The following is a 26338-nucleotide window of genomic DNA, read 5'->3' as shown; positions in this document are numbered from 1 at the left end:
GGAGAAACCACCTCTCCAAACCTCGTTCTCCTTCCCCGTTAAATGGGGATGTTAACAGGACCTACTTCATCACCTTCTTGAAAACGTTAAGTAAAATAATCTGTATAAAGTGCTCGACCCTCAGTAGACATGAGTGTTGATGAGGACGAACACGAAAAGGAAGAGGAAGACGATCCCTCCAAGACGTCCCTCAAACGGCCGCACTCAAATCTGTCTCACAACGGTCCTTTCTCACGCTCACTTCCAACCCGGTCGCTTAGCTGTCGCGCCCGTTAATGCACTGGATCTCCCTCTGCTTCGGGTCCCTTGCAACTTCCACAAAATCGCCTCCTCCAGCCCTCAAGGGATGGAGTCCTCCAGGACCTGCTGGCTGAAGTGAAGAAGTGAAGAGTCCAGTCCACTTACCTCAACACGGACGTGACCCGCTCCTACTTGTAAAAATCACCTGAACAAAACTTTATTAAAGACGCAGAGAAGAAATTTCATCTCCACTTGAGAAAATGTGGGACTCACCTTCCAACATCTTCCTACGTACTGTTAAGGGTGACATGCAGATACAGATACAGATAGTCATAACCGGTACTCCGTCCTTATGACCACGGCCAACCCTAACTTCCTCCCCAAACACATATTTATTTGTATTTATATTTTATCTATATTTTAATAATGAAAGACAGACTTAAAATAGTTACAAAACAGTATTCCCAGAGCACAGAGAATTAGTGGTAAGGAGTAGGAAATGCGTCTACGGCCATCCCAGCCTCAACGCGCCCGATCTCGGCTGATCTCAGGAGCTAAGCAGGGTCGGGCCTGGTTAGTCCTTGGATGGGAGTATGAGATTTGAGAGGCACCTGGTTGGCTCTGTTAGAAGAGCACGTGACTCTTGACCGTGGGTTCATGAGTTCAAGTCTCACATGGGGTGTAGAAATTACTTAATTAAAAACTTTCTTAAGAAGAGCATGAAATGTGAATTTAAACAGATATTAGATAAAAAGTCAGCTCTTCCCACTTCCTAGCTTAAGCTCCACTCAAGAGAACAGGACCCTGAACGTAACTAGGTGGCAGCGACCCAGATCCGAAGACCGTGCTTGCTGCCGGTCACTGAGTGTCCGCCTCCTCGTCTGCAGAACGGAGGTCCTGGCGTCCGGCACGCAGGCCACGGCGGGAAGCACGTGGCCCAGCTATAAAGGACCTGGACTAGGCCCCACTCCAGGCCGAGAAGGGAGACCTGCCCCCGCACTCCCTGCCCACGGTAACTGGTGTTCCGGGCGGGGGGGCTCTACCTCCGAACACATACCCGTCCTCCAGACTGTGTCACTGCGGGAACCAAGGGAAGAGTGACGGGAGGGCAGGGCCGCGGCCACAAAATAAGATGCGCTGAGGGCCTGGAAACCAATTATCTCTCACAGCTCTGGAGCCGGGACGTCCAAGGTCAGGGCGCCGGCAGGCAGATTAATTCTGAGGCCTCGTCTCTCGCTTGTTGGCAGCTGCCCTCTCACTGCGCGCTCACGCGAGCCTGCCTCAGCCCACACTCAGCCCACACTCAGCCCACACTGGCGGAAACGGCGAGCTCTCTGGTCTCTTCTCACAGGGCACTAACCCATCAGCCCAGGGCCCCTCGTGACCTCCTCTAACCCTAATTACCTCCCTAAGGCCCCTCCAGGCACCGTTACGTCAGGGATTAGGGCTTTGACATATTAATTTGGGAAGGGGGGGTACAACGCTGAGTCCACAGCAGCACTGACACCGCCCTTGGTCATCACGACGGCATCGCCAGTCTGCCTCCTAAGTCTCCGCATCTCTTTTGGGGGGTCCTCCTGGGATGTCTCCACACACTCACCAAACAGTCCTCTCAGCCACTGCCCGGCACCGGCCCGTTTTCTCTGAGGTCTCTGTAAGTCCCAGAAGTGCCGCCAAGCCATTCACTCTCCACGGAGTCCCCAGAGAAGGCCTTCAGCCACCACCAAATCTGCCACCTCCTGTCACAGCTTCCTCTGAGCTGCTGTGCCAGCCCCAAGACGCTGCTGGCGTCAGAGCGATCGACGTTGTCAGGGAATACCCACCACTCCTTGACAGTGTCCTCACCCGAAAACACCAGCAGAAGCTCCCCACGTTGGGGCTGGCTCTCTCACAGATCCCGGGCAAAAACCTTTCCTCAGGCTTCCCAGGATGCAGACATGCCCCACAGGACCCCCTGCCCGCTGCACAGAGCACGTAGCAGGCACCTCACTGAACTGGGGGTGGTCGGAACCACAGAGAGCGCTGCAGAACGAATACTGTCCTCAAAACGGACCCCACCTCTGGCTCCGAGGCATTATTCCTCGGTGAAGCCCGTGGGCCTCAGTTCTCTCCTGAGCAAGACAAGCTGCTTCCTCAAACCAGAGCTTCCTACCAGCAAACTGCAAAATGGGTCACTAATGTGCCAGGAGATAGCATTCCCTCCAAGTCTCCGAGGTGGTGGCCTGGGGGCCACAAATCACAGGCCGGACTGCTCCTGTGACCAGCAGCTCTCTCAGTTTCCCCCGGGGTGTCACACAATTACCAGGACTCTGTGTGCAGTAGTTACCGTCATCACTGTCCAGCATGCAGTAGAGAAGGCGGACAGCCCTTCCTCATTCTCAACGAGCCACAGCAGGCCTTCCCTCATCCTGTCATGAGTGCGCCCTAGGACAAGTCCAGTTTGGGGTCAAAGTGCCCTCTTCCACCAAAAAGCACTAGTGAAAATATCGTTTGCATCTGTATCCTCGCTTCTGCACGGGCACTGGTTCTCTCCTTTCTTCTCCTTCCTTCAAACATCCTCAAACTGGCCTGACCTCTTTGTCCAGTAACCTGCCCTCATCCTCCCCCCAGCTGCACTGCCATCATCCGCGGGTCCTCGTGGGTCTTCCAGACTAGTGATTTATTCCCCAACAACTGTTGGAATGGAATTCCTTAAAACTGTGTCCAAGGAGGAAGACCATCAAGATAACTTTGTATTAGGGGCAGTTTTTTAGCAGAACCCACAAACTATGAACAAAACTATGCCTACAAATTTGATAACCTAGATTAATAATATAATTCCTTGATGGCACAACCTATGAAAACTCACACAAGAATTAACAATCTCAATGGGCCTATGTCTATTAAATAAATGGAATTAACAACCAATAACCTTCAAAAACAGAAAGCACCAGGCCTATGTGGTTCACTGGTGAATTCTACCAAACATTTAAAGGAAAAAGTATACCAATTCTCAAAAAAACTGTTTTAGAGGGTAAAGGTATTTCTTTCTTTCTTTCTTTTTTTAATAGACCTCAACTTTTTTAAAAATTTATTTTTTATTTATTTTCAGCATAACAGTATTCATTATTTTTACACCACACCCAGTGCTCCATGCAATCCGTGCCCTCTCTAATACCCACCACCTGGTTCCCCCAACCTCCCACCCCCCACCCCTTCAAACCCCTCAGATTGTTTTTCAGAGTCCATAGTCTCTCAGGATTCATTTCCTCTTCCAATTTCCCCCAACTCCCTTCTCCTCTCTAACTCCCCATGTCCTCCATGGTATTTCTTTCTAATACATTTGATGAGACTAGTATTACACTTCTACGAAAAGCAGACAAAGACATTACAAGAAAAGAAAACTACAGACCAATATCTCTTATAAACAGAGATGAAAAATCCTCAACAAAATATTAGCAAATCAAATCTGATGATATTTAAAAAGAATTATACACCTTGGCCCAGTGGGACTTAACCAAGTCATGCAAGGTTGGTTCAATATCTGAAAATCAATTCATGTAATCCATCACATCAACAAGCTAAAAAAGGAGAATCACAATAGACCCAGATGAAATATTTGACAAAATCCAACACCATTCATGATAAAATCTCTCAGAAAGCTAGGAATGGAAGGAAACTCCTCGACCCAATAAATATCCTTACTGGTGAGGAACTTGAGGATTCTCTGCTATGATCAGTGTCGGGGTCACGCCCCTAAGATGGCGCCGGAGCAGCACGGACAGCCTAAAAAACATCCGCCCTGGCCACACGTGACCTCGTGCTCCTCACATGAACACCGCATGCCACCACTGCCTACGAGCCCCAGATACCTCCTGTTCACGTGAACACCTCTGTGATTGGCTGTTATGCCCTATATAAGGCAAGGGAACTTCCCCACAAGGGGAGGAGAAAGATCGACCAGGGAATAAACAAGAGCTTGTGCATCGACCTGTGTGCGTTGCGTCATCTCTGCGGGCAGGAAGAGCGCGACAATCAGAAAAAGACAAAGATGCTCCATCTCATCACCGTTTTCAGAATTATACTGGAAATACTAGCTGATGAAATAAGAAAAGAAATGGTACACAAATTGGAAAGGAAGAATTAAACTGTCTTTGTTCACAGACAACATGATTATCTGTTGAAAAACAATAACAACAAAAACCTGACTAAAAACTCCTGAGACTAGTAAGCGATTATAGCAAAGTTGCAGGATACAAATTAAAATATGTAAGTTAATTGCTTTTCCTTATACTAGCAATGAGCAAGTGGAATTCAAAAGTATAAACACAATATCATTTACATTAGCAACGTCTAAAAATAAAATACTTAGACATAAACATAAAAAATACGTGCAAGATGTATATGAGAGAAACCACAAAAATCTGATGAACTAAATAAATGGAGAGATGTCCCATGTTGATGGGTAGGAAGATTCGATACTGTCAAGATGTCAGTCCTTCCTAACTTGATCTAGAGTCCATGCAATCCCAATCAAAGTCCCCGCTGACTCTCGAGTGCATATACAGAAGCAAAAGACCCTCACAGCTGACTCAATACTGAAGGAGAAAAACAAAGTTGGGGGATTGATGCGACCCTACTTCAGGAAGCTACTGTGAAGCTATAGTAACAGAGACGGGGGTATCTGGAGGACTCAGCTGGTAGAGCACGTGACTCTTGATCCTAGAGTTGTGATTTTGAGCCTCATTTTGGGTATGGAGATTACTTAAATAAAATTAAAAAAAAAAAAAAGGACAGTGATGTATTAGTAAAAAGTAGACAAATAGGTCAATGGAACAGAATAGAGCCCAGAAATTGTAGGGGCACCTGGGTGTCTCAGTGGGTGAAGCCTCTGCCTTCGGCTCAGGTCATGATCTCAGGGTCCTGGGATCAATCCCCCCATCGGGCTCTCTGCTCCTCAGGGAGCCTGCTTCCCCCTCTCTCTCTGCCTGCCTCTCTGCCTACTTGTCATCTCTCTCTGTCAGATAAATAAATAAAATCTTTTAAAAAAAATAGACACAGATCTTACATCCTTCACAAAACATTAACTCAAAATGGGCCATAAGCCCAAATTTAAACGCAAAACTATAAACAAAACTCCTAGAATCTGACCTAGGAGAAAACTTAGATGACCTTAGGTACAGGGACCCCCTTTTTAGATGCGACATCGCGGACACAGTACATGCAAGACAATTACACGAGACTGACCCAATATCAAGACAACACATGAGACGCAATCACACCCGACGATGCGTGAGACATAATTAACATCACTAACATCTATCTGTTCTGTGTCAAGAGAATGCGACCAAAAACCACAGACTGGGGGAAAGTACGTGCAAAAGCCATCGGATAAAGAACTGGAATCCAAAGTACACGGAGCCGTCGCCAAACTCAACAAGAAGAAAACAAACATCGGGAGTAAATGTGGCCCAAAGTGGGCGCGGCAGGAAGGCGGACGAGCGGACCTGAATTTCGTGTGGTCCCAGGAGCTCCGCGGGGCAGTCACCGGACCGTCCCGAGCTCCTCCGGACCCGACGCGAGGTGACGAGAAGAACAGCGGCGACTCCCGGAGCGGACAAGCGACACTTTCCGGACGGACGCGGCCCGAGGTGAGGTTCGGGCGGACAGACCGCGGGGAGCGGCCCCCGTCGCCACTTACCGGCAGGGAGAGCAGCGGCCGGAGTCCCGGCGGCCGGAGGTCGCTCCAGGGGCGCCGCGGGGTGCGGGCCTCGCGGGGACCGTGTGGCCTCGGGTCGCTCGGGGTCGCCGGAGGACGGCGGGTCGGAGTCCGGCAGAGCTCCCGGGGCCGGGCGGAGACGGGCCGAGGAGGGGCTCTCAGCGCGGGGTTGCCGTAAGCCGCGGCCTGAGGCGCCGTCGGGCCACGGGTCGTCAGCGGGGCCCCCACAGCGGCGGGGCCGGGAGACCCTCCGTCCTCTCGCAGGGGGAGCGGCGAGGCCGCGCGGCAGGATCCGCGGGGTCTGGAGGCGCCGCACGGGCCGCGCCGGAGACAGAGCCGCTCGGTCACCGGCCGGGGCGCTCGGAGCGCGGCCCGAGACCAGACCGGGAGAGGGGAGGGACTGACAGCCTTTGTCCGAAGTCGTGCTGAGGAGCTGCCGACCTCTGGGTTCCTCCGGCGGAGACCGGCGGCCGCCATCTTCTTTCCCGTCGTCCACCGCGGTACGGAAAGCGCTCAGGGACCGAAAGCTCCGAGCGCGAACCCGAGCACATCTTAGCCCGGCCCCTGCCAAGGGCGCTGCGGTTCCGCCTGCGGCAAAGACAATTGAGAATCACGGCCACGGCCCCTCCTGCAGAAGATCAGCAAGAACGTCCAGCCAAGACCAGTGGGCAGAGGACATGAACAGACATTTCTGCAAAGAAGACATCCAGATGGCCAACAGACACATGAAAAAGTGCTCCATATCACTCGGCGTCAGGGAAATACAAGTCAAAACCACAATGAGATCCCACCTCACACCAGTCAGAATGGCTAAAATCAACAAGTCAGGAAAGGACAGATGTTGATGAGGAGGCGGAGAGAGGGGACCCTCCTACACTGTTGGTGGGAATGTAAGCTGGTGCAGCCATTCTGGAAAACAGCATGGAGGTTCCTCAAAACGTTGAAAATAGAGCTACCCTATCACCCAGCAATCACACTACTGGGTATTTACCCTAAATATACAAACGTAGTGATCCAAAGGGACACGTGCACCCGAATGTCTATAGCAACAATGTCCACAATAGCCAAACTATGGAAAGAACCTAGATGTCCATCCACAGATGAATGGATAAAGAAGGTGTGGTATATATACACAATGGAATACTATGCAGCCATCAAAAGAACTGAAATCTTGCCATTTGCAACAACCTGGATGGAACTAGAGGGTGTTATGTGAGCAAATAAGTCAAGCAGAGAAAGACAATTCTCATACGATCTCCCTGATATGAGGAATCTGAGAAACAAGACAGAGGATCATAGGGAAAGGAAGAGAAAAATGAAACAAGATGAAACCAGGGAAGGAGACCATAAGAGACTCTTAATCTCAGGAAGCAAACTGAGGGTTGCTGGGGGATGGGAGGGATAGTGGCTGGGTGAGGGACACTGGGGAGCGTATGTGCTGTGGTGAGTGCTGTGAATTGTGTAAGACTGATGAATCACAGACCTGTACCCTTGAAACAAATCATATATTTTATGTTAATTTTTTTAGATGTCCCAAAACCTTAACAGACTCTTCACTAAGAATATATACAGTCATAGGGGCACCTGTGTGGCTCAGTCGGTTAAGCATCCACCTTCATCTCAGGTCATGATCCCAGGGTATGGGATCAAGACCCGCATTGGACTCCCTGCTCAGTGAAGAGCTTGCTTCTCCCTCTGCTGTTCCTCCTGCTTGTGAGCTTGCTCGCTCTGTCAAATAAACAATGTCTTTAAAATCAATCAATCAATAACAATTTTAGAAAAAGAATATATACAGGTGCAGATAAATATATGAAAAGACACCCCATGTCATATGTCTTCCAAAAAATGCAGGTTAAAATAACAAGGAGCCACCACTGCACATCTGTTAGAATGGCCGAAATCATGAATGGCAGCTGCTGGCAACAAAAACTTTGACACGTTGCTGCTGGGACATGAAATGGTATAGCCGCTCTGGAAGACAGTCTGGTATTCCTCATAAGAGTGTGGACACCCTTTCATAACGCAGTAAACGCTTCCTTTGGTATTTACCCAAAGGCATCAAAAACTCACATTCACACAGAAACCAGAGATGCTTACAGCCTCTTCGTTCATAATCGCCAGAACTTGGGCACAACCGAGGCGTCCTTCATCCAGTGAATGGATTAATAAACTGGTCCATCCAGACAATGGAACATTACTCAATGATAAAAAGAAATGAGCTATCAAGCCATGAAAAGGCACAAAGGAACCTTAAATACCACTACTGAGTAAAAGAAACCAGTCTGGAAAGGCTACATATTGTATAATTGCAATTATATGATGTCTGGAAAGGGCAAAATGACAGAGAGTAAAAAACCAATGGTTTCCACGGGTTTGGGAAAAAGAAGGATGAATCCGTAGAACTCAGAAATGTTTAAGTCAGTGAAAATACTCTGTATGATATTGTGATCATGGTTACATGCCATTTTTGCTTGTCCAAACCCACAAGATGTACCGATACCAAGGGTGAGCCCGAACGAAAACTGTGGACTTGGGGCGATTATGATGTGTCGGTATGATTCCATTAGTGACCCTCAACACACTACCCTGATAATGTGGGGTAGTGCGGGGACACTGATAATGGGGGAGACCGTGCACCTGTGGGGACAGGAGATAAATGGGAAATCTCTGTTTCTTCCTCTTATGTTTACTGTGAACCTAAAACTGTCTAAAAAAATGTCCGTAAGAAAAGTCATGCTGTGGGCGTCTGGGCGGCTCAGTGGGTTGAGCGACCGCCTTCGGCTCAGGTCAGGATCCTGGAGTCCCGGACCGAGTCCCACATCGGGCTCCCTGCTCGGCCCGGGGTCTGCTCCTCCCGCTGACCCTCCCCTCCCCTCTCATGTTCCCTCTCTCTCTCTCTCTCTCTCTCAAATAAATAATAAAATCTTAAAAAAAAAAAAAAAAAAGAGCCATGCCGTAATATCAAATGTGGCCCGATTCACACTTGCAGGCAAACGAACGCTTGAGCCCCCCGGTCGCCGGCCCCCGGGTCAGCAGCAGCAGGAGGAAGGTGGGAACGTCCCGCCGGAGGACAGACGTGGTGCGTCGAGGCCTCGTCCGCGTCCCCAGGCACGACTCGCTCGTTCCGTCCCCAAAGGCAACGCGCCCGTCACCTCCCTGGACACCCGCCCTGCCTCCTGACCTCAAGCTTCCTGGGCTCCCGCCTGCGGGTCTCACGGACGCGGGACCCACACTCCGCATCCCAACCGCGAGGAAGGAGGGCGATGCGGCTTCTCTCCGGACCGGGCGGCGCGTCCTTCCCGCGCTGTGCGCTCAGAGGCGCCGTCGGAGCAGGTCCGCGCGGGGCTCCGGCCGCGGGGCAGGCACAGCGCGGGGCTCGCTGCGGTGGACAGGCCCGAGCGGCTCCGCCTCCGACGCTTCTGGAACCCGCGGCTTCCGGCCGTCGTGTCCGCGCTGTCCGGTCCTGCCGTGTCCGCGCTGTCCGGTCCCACCGTGTCCGCGCTGTCCGGTCCTGCCGTGTCCGCGCCGGCCGCCCCGCCATGTCCGCCCCCGGCTGCCCCGTCGTGTCCGCGCCGTCCGCCCCGTCGTGTCCGCGCCGTCCGCCCCGCCGTGTCCGCCCCCGGCTGCCCCGTCGTGTCCGCGCCGGCCGCCCCGCCGTGTCCGCCCCCGGCTGCCCTGTCGTGTCCGCGCCGTCCGCCCCGTCGACGGAGGCGAGAAAGGACACGGCGGAGCGCGCTTCCTCCCGCCCTCGCCGCAGCCCAGGTCCGACTCGGCCTCCCGCCCCCGGCCGCCCCCGCCCTTAGCCTCCGCCTCCGCAGACAGCGTCCCATCCCCCCTCGTCGGCTTCCAGTCTAAAGGGGTTTCAAGGGTCGGGGGTGCGGGTAGGACCGCGGAGATTCCAAGAGTAACAGCAACTAGAAGCGTTTTACCGGCGCTCGGTGTGTCACACGGTCTCTCCGCTCTGCTTCCAGAGTCCCGGTGTCCAAGGCAGGAGGGTCCCGGGTCGCTCAGCGGCCACTGTTCAACCCTCCGGCTTCATCAAGGCTTTTTTCTAGACTCGCCCTGGAAAGGAAAGGGTCCCTGGGACGCCGCGGTGGCTCAGTCGTGGGGCGTCTGCCTTCGGCTGGGGTCGTGATCCCCAGCGGCCTGGGATCGGGTCCCACATCGGGCCCCCTGCTCCGCGGGGAGCCTGCTTCTCCCTCTGCTCTCTGCTCCCCTTACTTGGGCGCTCTCTGCCAGATAAATAAATAAAGTCTTAAAAAAAAAAAAAAACCCACGGAGACGTTCTTTTAGGGATTATCATTTCCAGTTTCCATGTAAGACACCTGATGGCGTGAAATACTGACCTTCCTCCCCAGGAGAAAAAGCTGAACACAGACCTGACCCCCATCCCAGGCCGGAGCTGGCCAGTCAGTCACTCCCAGATGGTCGTGGGCCTCAGCTCTCCTGCCTTCCACAGCTAGCGCGGCCCTTGGTCTTCTGCTGAAGGATCCGGGTCCCAGGGACACTCACCTTCCTTGGGCCAGTTGCCTGAAGGGTCCTCGGCCCATCCACCCTGTCTTGCCCTGCCTGCCCCTCCACTCTGCAAGTTTGAAATAACAAGCCTTCCCTGAGCACCTACTATGCGCGAGGCCCAGGGCAGTTGGACATGGCCATGTAGGATTGGATCCAAAGGTCCGCCTCCCAAATCAGGACTCTCTTTTTCAGTGATCCACCAGAATCACCTGGATCTTTGGGTCAACAGTGAAAGTAGTAACATTAATGCCTAAAAGTCAGACAGAATCCAGGACGCGTAAGGTGCTCATCTGAGCATTTGCCGGACTAACTCGTCCCGTCCCCGAAACAGTCCTACGAGGTATTGCTCGTATCTAACAGATGACAAACGGAGGTGGAGTGGTGGCCTAGTCAGTAAGGCTACCAGCCAGGAAGTGGCAGAGGAGGCACACACAGGCAGCCTGGCTCCCGGGCCAGGGTCGAAAGCTGCTGGGAGCGGTGGAAAGGGAAGCGACATCCAACACGTATTCACTTGGCACTCACTAAGTGCTCAGACCAGGGACCAGAGAGAGGGAAGCGCGCCTCCGAGAAGGAACCTCCTTCCCTCACCTCCTTGCAAAGGCAAGGCCAGCGGTGCAAACGCTCCTGCAGCACAGACGGTGCCCTGGCAGATGGGGCCTCCCGCCTCGAAACCCACTCACCCGTTGTGTCTACCGTCCCTTCTCCCTCTCTGCCTCATCACCCCCGCACCCTGGTGCCACGGTCACCCGAAGCCCCCTTATTCCCATGACCCTTCGGTTCTGGGTCTCTAACTCTACTTCTCACTCCTCTGTGACCCGATTCTGACGGTCGCCCTCGAGCCTTCATGCTCCCTGACCCATCCCCCACCTAACCTGTGCTTCTGCCCACCCTGAGCCGCATTAAGATGCCGGCCTGGACTCGTACCTACCGACACCACGGACGTGCTGGCGCTGGGGCTTTCACTCAGCGTCACTCGCTTGCTCCCCCAACAAATGATGGCCGTCTACCATATGCCTGAAAACGTACAAAATGCTTTACTGGCATGTGTTATTCCTTGATACCCCCGAGGCCAGCATGGGCTTTTTATTACCTCCGTTCTTATATGGGGAAGCTGAGTTCTCGGCACTTCTATCACGTTCTTGGGAAATCATTTGCTAGGCTGGAAGCTCCTGGAAGCTCCCTTTCCCTTTGCTGCCCCAGCCCTCCAAGAGGCACTCAGCAAACAGTTGTTAAATTGCATTAAATTAACAAGCCAGCTGGGTGTTCCGGGCAGCCTGACTCCTGACGATACCCGGCAGAGACCTCGCGGTCCCGAAAGCCGTCTCTCACTCACGTTCACACAATAAAAATGGACCTGAACTCCCCCTGCTTTCCCAGCGGCCACCAGACGCGACCAGAGCTTTGCAAATGAGCTGTGGTTAGGAACCTCACTCTCACCACATCTCCCAGGGAACAGAACCCAAAGCAATCATCTGGGGGGAAGGGTGCAACTCCGCCAGCCCGGTCTCCTCTTGGGGAGGCGACTGCTCTGTCTGGGCACCTGGAAATACGACGCACACAATGTCTGCTCCTTGTTGCCCTGGAAACCTTGACAGATGTCAGCTGTTCTGACATGGGCTGCAGTAACGAGCCCACAGTTCCTCCTCAGGGTCTTGCTCAGTCATCAGACCCCGGGAGGATGCCATCTGCGGGGGGAGCGTGCCCAGAGCTTCTGATGCCCGGACGGCAGCCTGGGAGTCACGCCAGGCACAGAGGCCCAACCCCATACTGCAGGGTTTAGAATTCAGAGCCAACGGACCAAGTGTCCCCGAGGAGAAAAGCAAACGATTTTCTGCAGACAGTGGGACCTGCTGTTGCCTCTTAGGAACCCATTAATAAAATGATAATAAAACTAAAGTGTCATTAAAAGCACATATTTAGATCAATTGTTCCCTTCAGCAGGTCATAATTCCTGTAACTCTCAGGGAATAGCTTTGAGCTCTGCAGAGCGGCTCCCACGCAAGACACAATCTGTCTGCCGCAGAGGGAATGAGTCAGCCGACAGCAGGGAGGGGCAGGGACAGCCTGCCGCCCTCCGCACAGCAGCTCGGCAGCCCTGCTGGGTTTTCTTGCAAGGTGAGCTTTCCACCTGCAAAACGGGTCTCTTCTCTCTGTTTTAAAAGGAAAAGCAGCTAGGAGGCCTCCAAATCACGGCTGACCTCGGGAGGAAGGGCCTCCTTCGGAACCGGCGGCGCCCGCCCAACTCCTCCCCAGCCAGGGGTTTCAAAATGCAAAGCTCTACAGACCCTTGAACCCCTCATCTGTCTGTTCCTCCCGTCTTCCATACCCCCCCAATCAAATGACTTCGCGTGACGTCCTGATGGGTGCGGCAGGCGTTCACTCACCCATTCATTCATTCATTCATTCATTCATTCATTCATTCACCGATGCTTCCTGAGCACAATTCTACGCCACCTGCTGTATCAGGGGTCAGGGAGGGTACCGTAGCCTCCTGGCGCCCGTCCCCTCGGCCCTTTCTCTTACCCTCTCTTCCCACGGCAGCAACAAGGGAGGCAGGTGAAAAGCCAAGGCTCGACCCTGACCTGTCCTCCCCGGTTCCAGGGACTCCTGCCCGCTCCTGGCCCACTGCCTGCCGCTGCCCTCCCGAGAGTCACGGCCCCAGAAGCCAGGCCGCGCGAGAAGCCAGGCCCCGAGCTGTGGCAGCCGGAGTGCAGAGCTAAGCTGAGCAGAGCGGGCCTGCTCCCCCCACCACACCGCTGCACCCACAGCCTAGGCCCCCGGCTTCCCTGGCCACGGTGGGATCCTGCTGTCCGACTGGGAACTGTGCCTCCGACCCGCTTCCCCGCAGTCCGCAGCTTGTCCGGGGAGGGTGTGCGGACAGTCACCCGCCTTCCTTCTCTGCACCCCCACCTCCGCTTTCTGCCCACCGGGCTCCTTCCTGCACTTTCCACAGAAGCCTTCAGACACCGGACCCTGACCGTCACCGCCCCTTCTCTGCTTTCACTGGTCACCTCTGCCACTGAGCAGTGAGCGGCGGCAGAGGACGGCCCCCACGGTGTGCCGCTGTGACAAGTGGGCTGTTCGGAGCTGAAGGCGGTCAGGACCCCGCAGACTCCGGAAAGGTTCTTTTTGTTTGTCTACCTCTCCTCTCACCGCCCGCAAGAGCCGGATGGGGGCTTGTACCGGGAAGAGCGCTAACACCCAAGATGACGTTTATTCAGAAAGACTTGCGTGAGTGACGTGACAGGCGTCTCCCATCTTCCTGGGACTTGTCCCCCCACCGACGCCCCAGGCCCCGCCCCCTCCTCACCTCAGTTGCCTGAATGGCTCGGAGCCTCTCGTGTCTGTGGGGCTCCCGTGTGTCTGAGATTAAATCTGTTTTTATCTTGTTAATCTGCCTGATGTCCATTTAATTATCAGGCCAGCGGAGAACCTCCAAGGGAAGGGAACGGTGGACCAGCCCCACCAGCCCCACACACGGGCATCGACTCCAGCACCTGAAAAGGTCACCGTGGGGAGCCCTGTTCAGGGAGCTTCTGTGGCCTCCGGATTCCGGCTGCGGATGACAAACGTCCTCCTCCCCTCCAGCCCTCCACAAACACCGCTCCTCACAGCACACGCCGTCCCCCGCCCCGCACGGCCCTCACTCTATCTGGCCGTGCCACTTCTCTGCCTAAAACGCTTACAGGAGGCCACACAGCACCATGGCTGAGACCACGAATGCGAGAGCTGGCCTGTCTGGTTTCAAACCCTGACTATCCCGTTACGACCTAGGCGACCTTGAGCAAGTGACGTAACTCCTGGGTCTATGTTTCCTCATCTGCAAAGCGGGGATCCTGACAGCGTCTGTGTTTTAAGAGGTGCTTGAATGACTGAAGTCAGGGTTGGGCTAACAGTGTGTGGCACAGAGCGAGTGATCTCTCCATCCTTAATGCATAAAGAATGACTCCCTACTGCCTCGCAGTTAAAGTCCAGGCCCTAAAAGGTCTACAAGTGTGGTGGCCATCTGTTCCACCCAATTTTCTGGTCTCACGCGGCACCCCAGGGGCAGCAGGCAGCCAGCCCTCCAGACCCAGAGCCAAGTGCAGACCCTACATGTACCTCTACCCCATCTCCACCTCCCTCCCCGCCCCCCACCTTCCCTTGGACTTTCTTCGGTCTGGAAGATTCTTTCCCACTAGTTCCCGGTGTCCCTGGCCATCCTTCTGCTCAGCCGCTGGCCGCACCGGGTTCAGTAGCCTCTCCCTGTTTTCCAGTGCCCTCAAGGCACCTCCTAAACTAAATTCTCATCACTAGCTTCCCGCTAGCCTAAAAAACGAGCCATCTTCTCAGCATGTCACACCACGCTTATTGCCTAGTAGGGCTCAATAAATATTTGATGAAAGAACAAATGTCCGAGCTGTATGATGAATTAGTCATCAGCCGTATTTCCAACTCCCCAGTCATTCCAAATACAATCACTGTTTGGACTCTGCTGTCAGTGCCAGGAAGAAGGGTCTTCTCTTCTGAGGTTATCCAAATCCCAGACAGACAAGGGGGGAGGGCCTCCGGCAGGGAAGGGTACAGGCTGAGCCTCACCCCCCAAAAGTGGTAACTGTAACGTTCCAGAGAGCATGGGACCCTGAAGCATTGAGAAGAGCTCCTGGCCACGGGGTGGGATCGGAGACCTGACTGTCCCACTGACTCAGCAAATAGCCTCTCACCTCTCTGGGCCTCAGTTCCCCACCATTAAAAGAAGGAGCTGAACTTTGTGCTGAGGATTCCTCCAACTCTAAAAATAGTTGAGTCTATCCAAATAGTGAATACGACTTGACTCGAGCCAGGTCCTGTCCTCCATGCCCAACACCTTCAGTGGCTCCCCGGAGCCCTCAGAATCAAGACCCAGTGCTGCACCCGCAGCGGGACTGTGTGATCTCAGCCTGGCTTGCTCCTGCCCCACTCCCCACTCCCCCTTCAGGTGAAACTCCTCCGTGGCCTGTGAAACAGGGCCCGTCCCTGACCTCCCGAATCTCTCTTCTCTCCTCTCTGCCAATCTGACATCCCCCTTTTCAGAACCACGTCAGACCGCATTTCTTCATGCAGCTGTCCCCAGCCGCCCAACCCCCGGGGGCTTGACCTTCCTTGTGTCTACAGGTCGGGTCTGCACAAGTGTGTCGGGTCGCACGATCTGCTGCCTCAGGTCTCGCTCTCGTTGATTCCTACACACACGCATTTTCTCCTCGTTGCGAGTGGGGGCTTCCCAAGGAACAGGCCCCGTCTTCTTCCTTGTCGCCCTTCCTGCCCTCCTGCCTCAACCACCTGTGAGCCAGAGCAGAGTATCTGGCAAGCTGTGGTCAAATAAGCAACCTGCTGGCTGGATCCTACATCCTCCGCGATCCACAGGTGCTCAGAGGAGAGGGCTGGGTGCCAACGATGACACAAGAGACCCCTGGCTTATCCACCACAAAGACGGTTTCCAAAAACAAGCTGCCCCCGTGTACGCCAACGTCTCGTCAGTGACCAGCCAGTCTCCTCCCTCGTGTACCTGAGGCTCCTTCCGTGAAGAGACCCACACATCCCTACCTCGGCTTCCTGGGGTCTCATCAGGCCGCCCTACACCCTCGGCCCCATCCCCGCTGGTCCCAGGAAGAGCAGAGCTGAAAGGTGCCCCGCCTCCCCGTGGGCCTCCTGCCCAACGTCAGTCTGTCAGTCTGCTCCGGCCTCGTGGACCCAGTCTCCTTTTTACAACTCGTTTTTACCGAAAATGGACTCTCCTGACTGCTTATGTTCTTTTCTCCACCAAGAACACCAGGAGCCCTCGCCCAGCGCCGTCTGTTCTGAGGGATCTAGGGCTGCTGCTCCTTTCGGAGTCTCCCAAACATAGAAGAATCTGGGCCCACCTCCTCACTCCCTCCCTTCTGTGCTCGCGCCCCGTGCCGCACCCCGAATCCTCCCCCGCGGGCTCACCAGGGTCGGCAAAGCCCCTCACAGCCCCCACCGCCCTCCGGCGGAGAAGTGGGCTTGCCAGGAGCCCTGCCCCAAGCACTCCACAGCTCCCGATTCCCAGACCTCCACCCGCTGTCCAGGGACGGAGGGGCCCGCCGTGGAAGGGACAGTGTCCAGACAGAGCAGCAGGAAAGGGGCCAGGGGAGAGCCGTGACAGAGGGCAGGTGCAGAAAGATCGAAGTGACCGGTCAGCAGGGATAAGAGGACCCACGTAGAAACCTCTGTCTGCTTCTCTGGGTTTCATTTGCAGCTCAGGGTTTTCTCGGTGTCGCGATAAGGAGGAGTTGGGGAATGAGCACAGAAGGCGGCACTTCCTTTCCCTCAACATCAGATGGTGCCGGATGCAGATTTTTCAGGGCCCCAGTGGTCCGCTGATGTAGAGCAGGGCTGGAGCGCTCGGTGGAGGGGGGAGGTCACCCCCCTCTGACTGTGCAAAGGGACAGTTTTCCATTGGTGCGCCTAAATCAGCTTTACCAAAAAGACATTTCCCTAGAGAATCATTCTTATAAAGTGTGGCTACGTCCCAAAACCACCTGCAAGAAAAAAAAAAACAAAAACTATTTCCACTCAAAATGCAGCTGAAATAGTACACGCTCACAAAAAGAAAAAACCATTTCATGGAGGAGGTGGCGGGTGAGTGTGAACTGTGGAGAGAACACAAAGAAATGATTTTCAATAATGAGCAAAATTGGGTTGAGAGCTCCCTGAGGGCATGAGCTTTTCTTAGTGAATCATCCGTCTGTCTCCCAGGTCGCGGCTCACAACCCACCCCTGGGTGCTGTCGCTCCCTGAGTCCCAGTGCCCCGGAGCGAAGCCCGTTCCGGGAGAGGCAGACCCGGAGAGACCCGAGAGCTCGTGTGGATCTTCTGGAACGACTCCCGGGACTTCAGACCTGACTGCCCAGTCACCTCCCACCCTCAGATCGAGAATTTTCCCTTCCCCTACACAGATGCATTGGTAGCAATATCCACGCGTTTACTAATAATACCAAGAATTTGGGGGGCGGTTTCCACAAATGAGCTACATAAATTAAAAAGAAAATCAGGAAGTAGGTGAAGGAGGGAGTGTTTCCCAAGGAATCTGCGGAACAGTGTGGAAGGAAAAGAAACACTTGTAAGCTAGAAGCAGCCGCAAAAAGAGAAGAGGGCGGAGGACGAGGGACACGGAGGGACACGGAGGGACACGGAGGGACACGGAGGGGAGCGAGGAAAGGGAGCCAGGAAGGTGCCAAACATTTCCCGGCCTCAGGTAACCCACTCACAGATGGAAACCTGCCTTCCTCCGGGACGTGAGCGTGAAAAGAACAAGTCTAGCAGGCGGTCAGGCGCGGGGCTGGGCATCCGGCGTGTCCTCAGACACGGCAGCCGCCATTTTTGTTGCCACCCCTGCACTCTCAAGAGTGTCCCAAGACCAACAAGGTTGCAGTGAGGACTGTGTCACCTCGTGTCAGCCCTCAAGCGTGGCCCACAGAGAGACACTGCACATTACCCACCGGGATGACAAGGAGAGGAAGAAACCGCAAAGGCAGAGGCTGCTGCTGGGGACGGAGCCCAAACTCACGGCGTGAGCCAGGCCTGTAGGACCGGACTGTCCTCCCGGCGCCCGGAGCTCCCTGGGAGGAGGCCGTTCAGCGGTGGGGGCCCAGGGACTTCTGCCACATTGCGCGGTTCCCCAGCACCCAGCCTGCTCCCTGTTCGGGGGCGTTTCCTGTTTTGTGAGTTTCTATAGGAGAAAGGCCACGCCCTTTCACACTAGAAGGCAGTGCACCCTCTCAGCCCCAGTGATAACTAAGGCCCCTTGGGCTTCCAGCCTCATGAGCCCCAGAGCCCACCTGCTGCCCACCTGCTTGCCAAGTCGGCTTCTTCAGCTCCCAGAGCTGCTTCTTTATGGGTACCCAAGGGCGTCCCACCTGGCTCCCAACTCAGGGGATCTGCGCCTCCTGCCCAGTGATGGCCTTTGTCACCTCAGCAGGTCACTTCCTGACTCAGGAGCGGCAAAGCACCTTGAAGACCCACCATTCTAGCCTAAGCAGAGATGCTCTGCACCCCACACCCTAACTGGGGGCCAGCAGCCCCGCTTCCAGCATCTCCAGGGCCCCAAGCTCCTACCTCCCCGACCCCCCAATGGCCCTTCTGTTTTTGAAGAGCTCTGATCTGGGGCAAGTTCCCACATAACGTTTAATGCTCACAACCTCCCCATGAGGAGGTACAATTATCTTTCTCACACACACACATACATACACACACATATACACACGTATACACATACACACAAATACACAAACACACACGTATGCACGCACGCGCACACACATGCATATCCACACACACACACACACACACACACACCGTGTTATACATGAGGGGATGGAGTCCAGAGAGGTCAACAAACATGCCTGAGGTTACACACCCAGAAAAAAACAGGCCCAGGGGGGTGAACCTGCAGGCCGAAGCCACAGCCCAGCCCCCGCCGTGGAGTCCCGCTGAGACACAGCGATGGCGCAGAGACAGGGACGTCGCTGTTCGGCCGCTGACCCGTGCTCCGAGGAGAAGAGCAGCACAGTGTGGGAAGGGGGACGAAGGGACAAGGGTGGTGGCTGCCGTTCACGGGCTCAGGGGAGGCCTGCTGGAGCAGAGGGTGCAGGCCGGGGAGGCGCGGGGACCGGGAACCCTTCTGGTCCCTGGGGCCACCTGCTGCCCGTCAGTCCCGCCTCTGTGTGAACAACTCCCAGGTCCCTCTGGCCCTTCTCTGCCCCTCCTTTCTGTGTTTTGTTTGCTCTGGAGCCCACTGACCTCCTGGAGGGCTGCTCTGCCCGCCCCGTGGCTCACCACACCCTCCCCCGCGGTAGGGGTGCAGGCGGGCGGCGAGGTCCTCCGCCTCTGTGCCCCCGTGTCCCCTGGCTCCACCCAGGCCTCCCGCTCGTCTCTGAATTCTCTGATCTCTTCAGCCGCTGTATCGGTTACTCCCAGATCTTTTCCCAGAAACAGTTCGCGTTCTATATCTGGATCGTTGCTTTTCTGAAATCTGTGAAGTTCTAACTTCATCCTGTTAGTTTCAGGCCTGCTATTCCAGGCCACGGAAACCATTCTCCAGCCTCGGTCCTGCCGTCTCTGCCACGAGGATCTGCGGAGCTTTGTCTCACCTGCTGGATTATAAAATATGTCCTTCTTCAACGGAGGCATGACTAAGGTTTTTGAACAGGACAAAGCCAAGGTCAAGGACAAAGCCTTCTGCCTCAGCCAGAGACCATCCCCAGGGCTCAGCAAGGACGTGTTTCTTCCAGCGAGGCTGGAAATCCCGACAACAGCATCCACTCAAGGACGACACTCTTCTGCCTGGAGAGAACTAGAACACACTTTCCTCATGCCAGGCAGAATGGCAACACTGTATCCACAGCTCTCCTGAAACCCGCAAACTAATTGCCCTGCTTCTACAATCAGACTGATGTTCATTTCTTATATTTTGTCCGGTAGGAACTTACCTCTGCATCCATTTCAAAATACTCAACATCCTTTAAGAAATGGATTTTGAGGGGCGCCTGGGTGGCTCACTCAGTCAAGCTTCCGACTCTCGGTTTGGTCTCAGGTCACGATCTCGATCTCGGGGTTGCGAGATCAAGCCCCATGCAGGGCTCTGCACTTAGCGCAGGTTTCCTTGGGGTTCCCTCCCCACCATCATTCTCTCTCAAACAAGTAAATAAAACTTACTTTTAGAAATGGATTTTGAACGTGGCGGGTGTCAAGAGCTTGCCTCCCTGCCTGCAGCTCTCCGATTTCTCGGTGTTAGCTAGTGAGAGTCTACACGCTTCTTCGGGAAAGCTCACCGCCACCTAGTCCCAGGGGAGAGGGGCCTGGCTCTTTGTAATTGTCCATTCTCTCTTCTGAAGAAAAGCCAACTTGCACCAGACCCTCTTGAAACACATGGAGAGATAAACAAGCATGAGTAAACGCAGTAAGACAATCAGAGGAGACGATTAATTTTTTAATATTAAACCAGCTCCTCCACAGGGTGAGGATTTCTGGATCCAAGCAAGATTTCAGAAGCCTTTTCTCTTCTTTTCTTTTCTTTTAATTATTTTTATTAACATACAATATATTACTGGCCCCCGGGGTACAGGTCTGTGACTCATCAGGTCACACATTTCAAACAGCAGCTTGTAGAAGTCCGCCCTGGCGAAGCCCTTCCTGACGGGCTTTTCCCTCAGTTCCTGACGGGCTTTTCCCTCGGTCGGTCGTGTGTGTAAGACTCTCCCCCTTTCTTTCACGCTTCCTCCTGCAGGCAGCACCATGAGTGGGAGGGCCGGCGTGGAAGCCTGCACCCCAAGGTGCTAGACCTGGTTCCTCCCTGGCACGGTGCTGGTCTGCTTTGAGTCATGGCCCAAGTTCACACCATCACCCCAAACCCACCACCCTTCCCTCTGTACGGTCTGTCTTCAAGGAAATTGTTGGAGGTGTTAAAGCAGAGGGATGATATGAATCTAAGCCAATGGCTGACCACGTCCCCTCAACTCAAGGTAGGGAAAAAAAAAAAAGAGGACACACTACAGTACAGTGAAGAAAACAAAAATAGATACCTGATTAAGATCTGAGTGCTACTCAGGACCTGAGCCCCGCCGACTTCAAGTCAGCACACCCTGCTTTCTTCCAGCCATTCTAGACTTTGTAGGAAGTGAAATGATGCCTTTGAAAAAAAAAAACAAACAGTAAAAAAATGATCATTCTTAATGCTAATGGGCATTTATCAAAAGCTGTGTCCTTATTTGTTGCCTGTCCAAGCTAACTTGGCTCAATCATTCTGCATTGTTAATACAAAGCATGGATCAATAGGAAAGTCACACGCCAAGGAAGCTTATCCTTCCTTGGGCAGCACAAGTGCGTCACCCCTGCATAGTCCCAGCTAGATACTATGTACTCAGAGATATTTTTGAAAAGCTAAATAAATAAACCTTTCAAGAAAAAAAAAAGAGAGAGAGAACTAAAAACGCACCACCTATGAAGGCAAGAGACTGTAAGGTCTTTGGGACTCTACTGAAACAATCATTTTCAAAGTCATTTTGTCTGACACTTGGAGGGTTGGAGTGCCCGTGCCAGTGGGAGACCGTGAGCCTCCCTTAGACGGATCTCCCTTCTTGAAATTTAGTTACTTGGTTTGCTCTCAATAAAATGAAAGTTGAGTATCTACATTGCTCCTCGACTTTCACACCCTTTCTGAAGATGCGATTGCTCTCTTTTCCTAACCTTCCGGGGCTAGTTTTGAAAGTGTCTCTCAGGACTCTTCCCTTCCAAAAGGTCCCAAAAAGGAGTGGCCCGAATTCAGCATACCACCAAGAGAAGCCATTTGCAGGGCAGAGGCGCTGAGAGCAGCTGTCTCTTGGGATCGAGCAGCTCCGTGAAGCTCCTGGGGATCTCGGCAGGCTGCTGCTTCTCCCCAGAACACATGCAAAAGAACACATTTTTTTTTTAATTTTTTATTTCTTTTCAGCGTAACAGTATTCATTGTTTTTGCACCACACCCAGTGCTCCATGCAATCCGTGCCCTCTCTAATACCTACCACCTGGTACCCCAACCTCCCACCCCCCCACCCCCTCAAAAGACCATATTTTAAACAGGCAATAGCCAGGCTTTGTTAAACATGGAGGTGCCCGTGCCCAGAGGGAAAAATAAGTACACATCTTGCAGCCCAGGAAGAGTGCGCAAGAGAGAAGGGAATTCTTCCCAGCTCAGCCTTCATGCTGCTAAGAGGGCAGGTGATGAGGTGACTTGCACAGAGGTGACTCCCCGGTGGAGGACACGCACCTCCCACCCAAACACTAAGGAGCTCGCAGGAGGGCAGGAATTCTTCCGCTAGGCCACAGAGCCGGGCCGTCGTATAAAATCCTAGCATCTCTGATCAGTTGGGACATCGGGTCCACTCCTTGCTGTGGAGATTCTCTTCCTGCAAAGTGCCAGGCGTTGGACAGTTGTCACCTCCCTTGGATCTCACAACAGCCCCGCAAATTAGGTATTACCATCCCCCGCTCTACAGAGGGGGAAGCACAGACCCAGAAAGCTTTAAGAAAAACGTCAACTCACTCATCCCAGCAACGGAGAGCCAGACTTTCAAGCCAGGTCTGCCGAGCCCCCAGCATGGGGGCGGCTTTCACACTCCCCAACCCTATTTTACCCCACATGGGACAGAGGAGAACCTGGAGTGGAAGGAGAATCTGGTCCATAGCAGTGCCCCGCAGTTTGCTCAGAGCCCGAGAAACGAAAGACCTGGTCCCCTCTCCAGTCTCCCCATCACTGTCACTGGGTCCCTTGAATTTGTAGAGCATTCGTATGGCTTTTCATAAATAAGATTCCTCTTGTTCTACAATAAGCTTGCTAAGTTTGATATTCAGGGAAAAAAACAGTAAAACCACATTTAAAATTCAGAAAACAGAGGAGACAGTGGAGGAAACATCATAACAAAGTAACCAAGATACAATTTTCCGCTTGGTTTTAACCTGTCTTGACAGCCACATCTCCACCCGCTGTCATTACGAACATGTACCCAGGACCTAATGGTGTCGCATCTGGAACAGTTCACGACGCCTGGGCAAGGCTCGGAGCTCAGGGACCAAGGAATTGGACTGAAGCAGACGCTCTGATCCCGCAGAGAGCGCACACCTGCGCCCTCACCTCTCCAGACCGGGCACCTGCCGAGTCTGGTTTCTCACTCCTGAGCGGGCGCTGCGCGTGTGCACAACGGTGCCCCACCCCCGCCACGCTGGGACCTCACGGGGACCTCCAGACCCACGCAGCTCCTGCCCATGCACAACCACCTCCTGGGCCTTGTGCGCCCAGGACCCCGGGCCCCAAAGTCATTGCGAGGCCGCAGCTTTAAACGGGGTGACAGTCACCATTTGCCCCGCTGCGTGCTGCGACCCCCAGCTCACAGTCATCAGGTCTCGGGGGTCCCCTTGCAAGAGGCGCCCGCGCAGCGCAGACCCGTCCCGCTCTCCGCAGCGGCCAGAGCGCGGAGCGACCTCGGCAGCCGGCCTCCCCGGGAGCCGCTCTCTTCTGCGTCCACCGTTCCCCAAACCCGCGCCCTGGCTCGCACCTGCGCAGCACGCACCCCCTTGAGTGCCCGGAACTGCCGGGGCGCCCCAGGTCCGCGCGCGCGGGCCGGCCCCGCACCGCCGGCAGAGGCTCCTGAGTGGGAGGAGGCCCTGCGTCCTCCACCCGCATCTCTCTGAGGCGACCGCTGCCCTTTCGCACTTGAGGCACGGTGGGACCTGGAGCTTCTGCAGCCACTAGAGCTGTCCTGAGCCACAGGAAGATGCTCAGCGCCTCCCTCGCAGCCGTAGAGTCCCTCCAGCGCTGCCATCAGAGTGAGCGTGCGTCTCTCAGTGGGTTGAAGCTTGGAATTATGCGGATGCCTTGTTCACCCAAGAGGCCAGTCCTGCAAGCTGCCTCTCCTGGCCCGGCCGCGTCCCAGTCCCTGTCTTCCCCGAGCAGCCATACACATGCCCGCCGCCCACTGCAGCAGGTTATGCCTTGTGGCTCGGGGTAGACTTCGACCTTGGACAGCTGTGTCCTGTACCAGTGTCGTACTCGATCCTTCCAAGCCGCAGTTTCCCAGTTAAAACATGTGGTCTCTGCAGAGGTCCAGTTAGATAAAAGTACCTGGCATCACTCTGTAAGTCATAAAGCACCGAGGCCGTGAGTTTGCTCTATTTCATACGTGGATTTCCATGACATTCTTCTTGTCAACCTCCTTGTTCGCACGCTCTCTGAGACACGGCAGAGCGATTCTGGGGACACTGGAAAAATGCAAATTATGAGCAAACCCAGCATCCATCCTCAAATTTATCAAGAAATGCTTCCATTGTACGCAAAGAATTGATTCTGGTGAGGTCATACATGAAAATAGAAAAGTAGAACTTGCATGTATGGGATTCCACTCTCACTCATTAAGCCAAGAAGGCTTTCTGGAGAAGGAGGGATTTCAGGCTCCTTACAACTATCAGAAGGTGAACCTAAATGCACTTCTGTGGGTGAAGTGGTCCACTGACCTCTGACAGCACACGGATTTATCTCAGTGATCACCCGGCTCTTAGGAGAGCCCATGGGGTACACGGGCCATGTTCTCCGTCTCACTGAAGCCACAGGGAGACCTTGCCAAATGAGAAAGTCAACATGGCCACAGAGATGGCAGCATCGGGTTTCTCCTCCTCGGCAAACCTACAGCTCTCCACTGCCTCTGGAGCGGATGTGCACTTAGATGATGAAGACTCCGGAGGGGAGGCGCTCCCGCTCGCTCCGTTCCGGCTGCCTCCCCGCGGCCTTTTGAAGCCTCCCACCATCTCTGAGTGACGTCAGTAGCTTTCAGGCGAGCTGAAAACCCCGTCCTCAGCAAGAAGATCGTTTTCGCAAGTGTGACAAGCTCAGCTGAGACACGCTGGCTCGTTGGGGCGCCGGGCGGCTCCGTGGGATGAGCAGTGGACGCTTGGTTTCAGCCTGGGTCCGGGGGTGGCGGAATCGAGCCCCACCTCTGGCTGCAGGCTCGGCACAGTCTGCTCTGTGGGTTTCCTCCCTCTCCCTCCCCTCCGCACCCCTGCACCCTCTGTCTCTCTCCCTTCCCAAATAAATAAAACCTTTTAAAAAGAAAAAAGAGAGAGAGAACGGCTCCTGACAGCCCTCTAAAAAAATCCTGCTGAGGTCGTAGCACGTGTGGGAGTGGGGAGCAGGGGTGAGGGCTCGTTAAATGCTCGTTAAATGCTAAGAACAGTGTGGCCTTCGGGAGACAGGACTCGGGTGCTCTGGGCCCAGCAGAGCACGTGTGTCCACACACGCCGCCGCCCGCCCCCACGTGTCCTTGCCTTCCTCGGGATGCAGCCGGGCGCAATGGGGTCAGCCATCGGCTGTCCGAAGGCTCTGCCTCAGAAGCAGACGGAGCCTTTCTCCCGGGCTGACCCCTGTCGGTCAGGAAGCCCCTCTTGACACCGTCTGGGGCCACACACACCTCCAGGGTGCTCGCAAGCGCTGCAGGGCCCGCGGCCGTGGGTCAGAAGCGACCTCACTCAGGCGCGCAACGACCTCCTCCACGGCCAACAGATTTTCATGAAATGTTCGCGTTGAACGGCCGGGCTGCCGGGAGAAGGGGCGTCAGAGAAGCGCCCGCTCCCCGTCCTTGCACACCGCCTGCCCCCGGTGGTCAGCTCCGGGCACCAGGGCCACAATGGCGTGGACCGTCCCCAGACGTGTTCCATGACGAAACATAACGAAAAGCAGCTTTGGTCCCGGCGACAGCTCAGCCACCCCGACTGCTGTCTTCAGAGCTGCTCGTCTGGCCCAGTCGGTCCCTCTGAACCGAAAATCTGCAGACACCTTTCCTGTCGCTCTGCGGCGGGCGCCGGTGGGACGGGCTTTGCTGCCACCTGGTGTCCACCGTCGAGGTTGCATAGGGGAGAGGCAGGGGCTGCGGGAGAGAGGCAGGGGCTGCGGGAGGCCGGCCCTGCAGGCTCTCCCAGTCCGTGGTGGTTCCAGGTGAAGACTGGCCCCCGGGCCCAGGGCTGCGTGGAGACGGGGGTGAGGGACCGTGCAGAGCTCTGGGTCACGGCTGACTGCAGGAGGTCGACCCAGAGACAGAAAACCCAATCCTGCCCCCTGAGTCCTCGCCAGGGCGAAGTCAGGGTGGCCCTCACTCGCCCGCTCCCCACAGACCTTTCCTTTTTTTCATTACTGCAAATTTTTTTTAAGATTGTATTTTGTTTGTTTGTCAGAGCGAGCACAAGCAGGGAGGCAGCAGCAGAGGGAGGGGGAAGCAGGCTCCCCACTGAGCAGCGAGCCCGATGCCGGTCGATCCAGAACCCTGGCATCATGACCCCAGCCCAAGGCAGACGCTCAAGCGACGGAGCCACCCAGGCACCCACAGAA

The 26338-nt window shown here is 54.7% G+C and overlaps 1 protein-coding gene across 2 annotated transcripts in view; it reads right to left on the bottom strand.

Moving 5' to 3' along the window:
- Nucleotides 1-13977, bottom strand: part of XCL1 (X-C motif chemokine ligand 1) — a 172145-nt gene extending 158168 nt beyond the window's left edge. The window contains exons 1-3 of one of the 2 annotated variants that reach the window (XM_082702822.1): nucleotides 13764-13977; nucleotides 11382-11467; nucleotides 9868-10000 (exon numbers count right to left, since the gene is read on the bottom strand). The gene's annotated coding sequence lies outside the window, so the exon portion shown is untranslated. Of the gene's footprint in view, nucleotides 1-9867; nucleotides 10001-11381; nucleotides 11468-12976; nucleotides 13024-13763 lie in introns of those variants that run through there. The other variant, XM_082702823.1, reaches the window with a different exon arrangement.
- Nucleotides 13978-26338: the final 12361 nt, after the last annotated feature.

Source organism: Mustela nivalis, assembly GCF_964662115.1.
Source record: "Mustela nivalis genome assembly, chromosome: 16".
Taxonomy (NCBI): domain Eukaryota; kingdom Metazoa; phylum Chordata; class Mammalia; order Carnivora; family Mustelidae; genus Mustela; species Mustela nivalis.
This window is presented reverse-complemented; position numbering and strand designations above follow the sequence as displayed.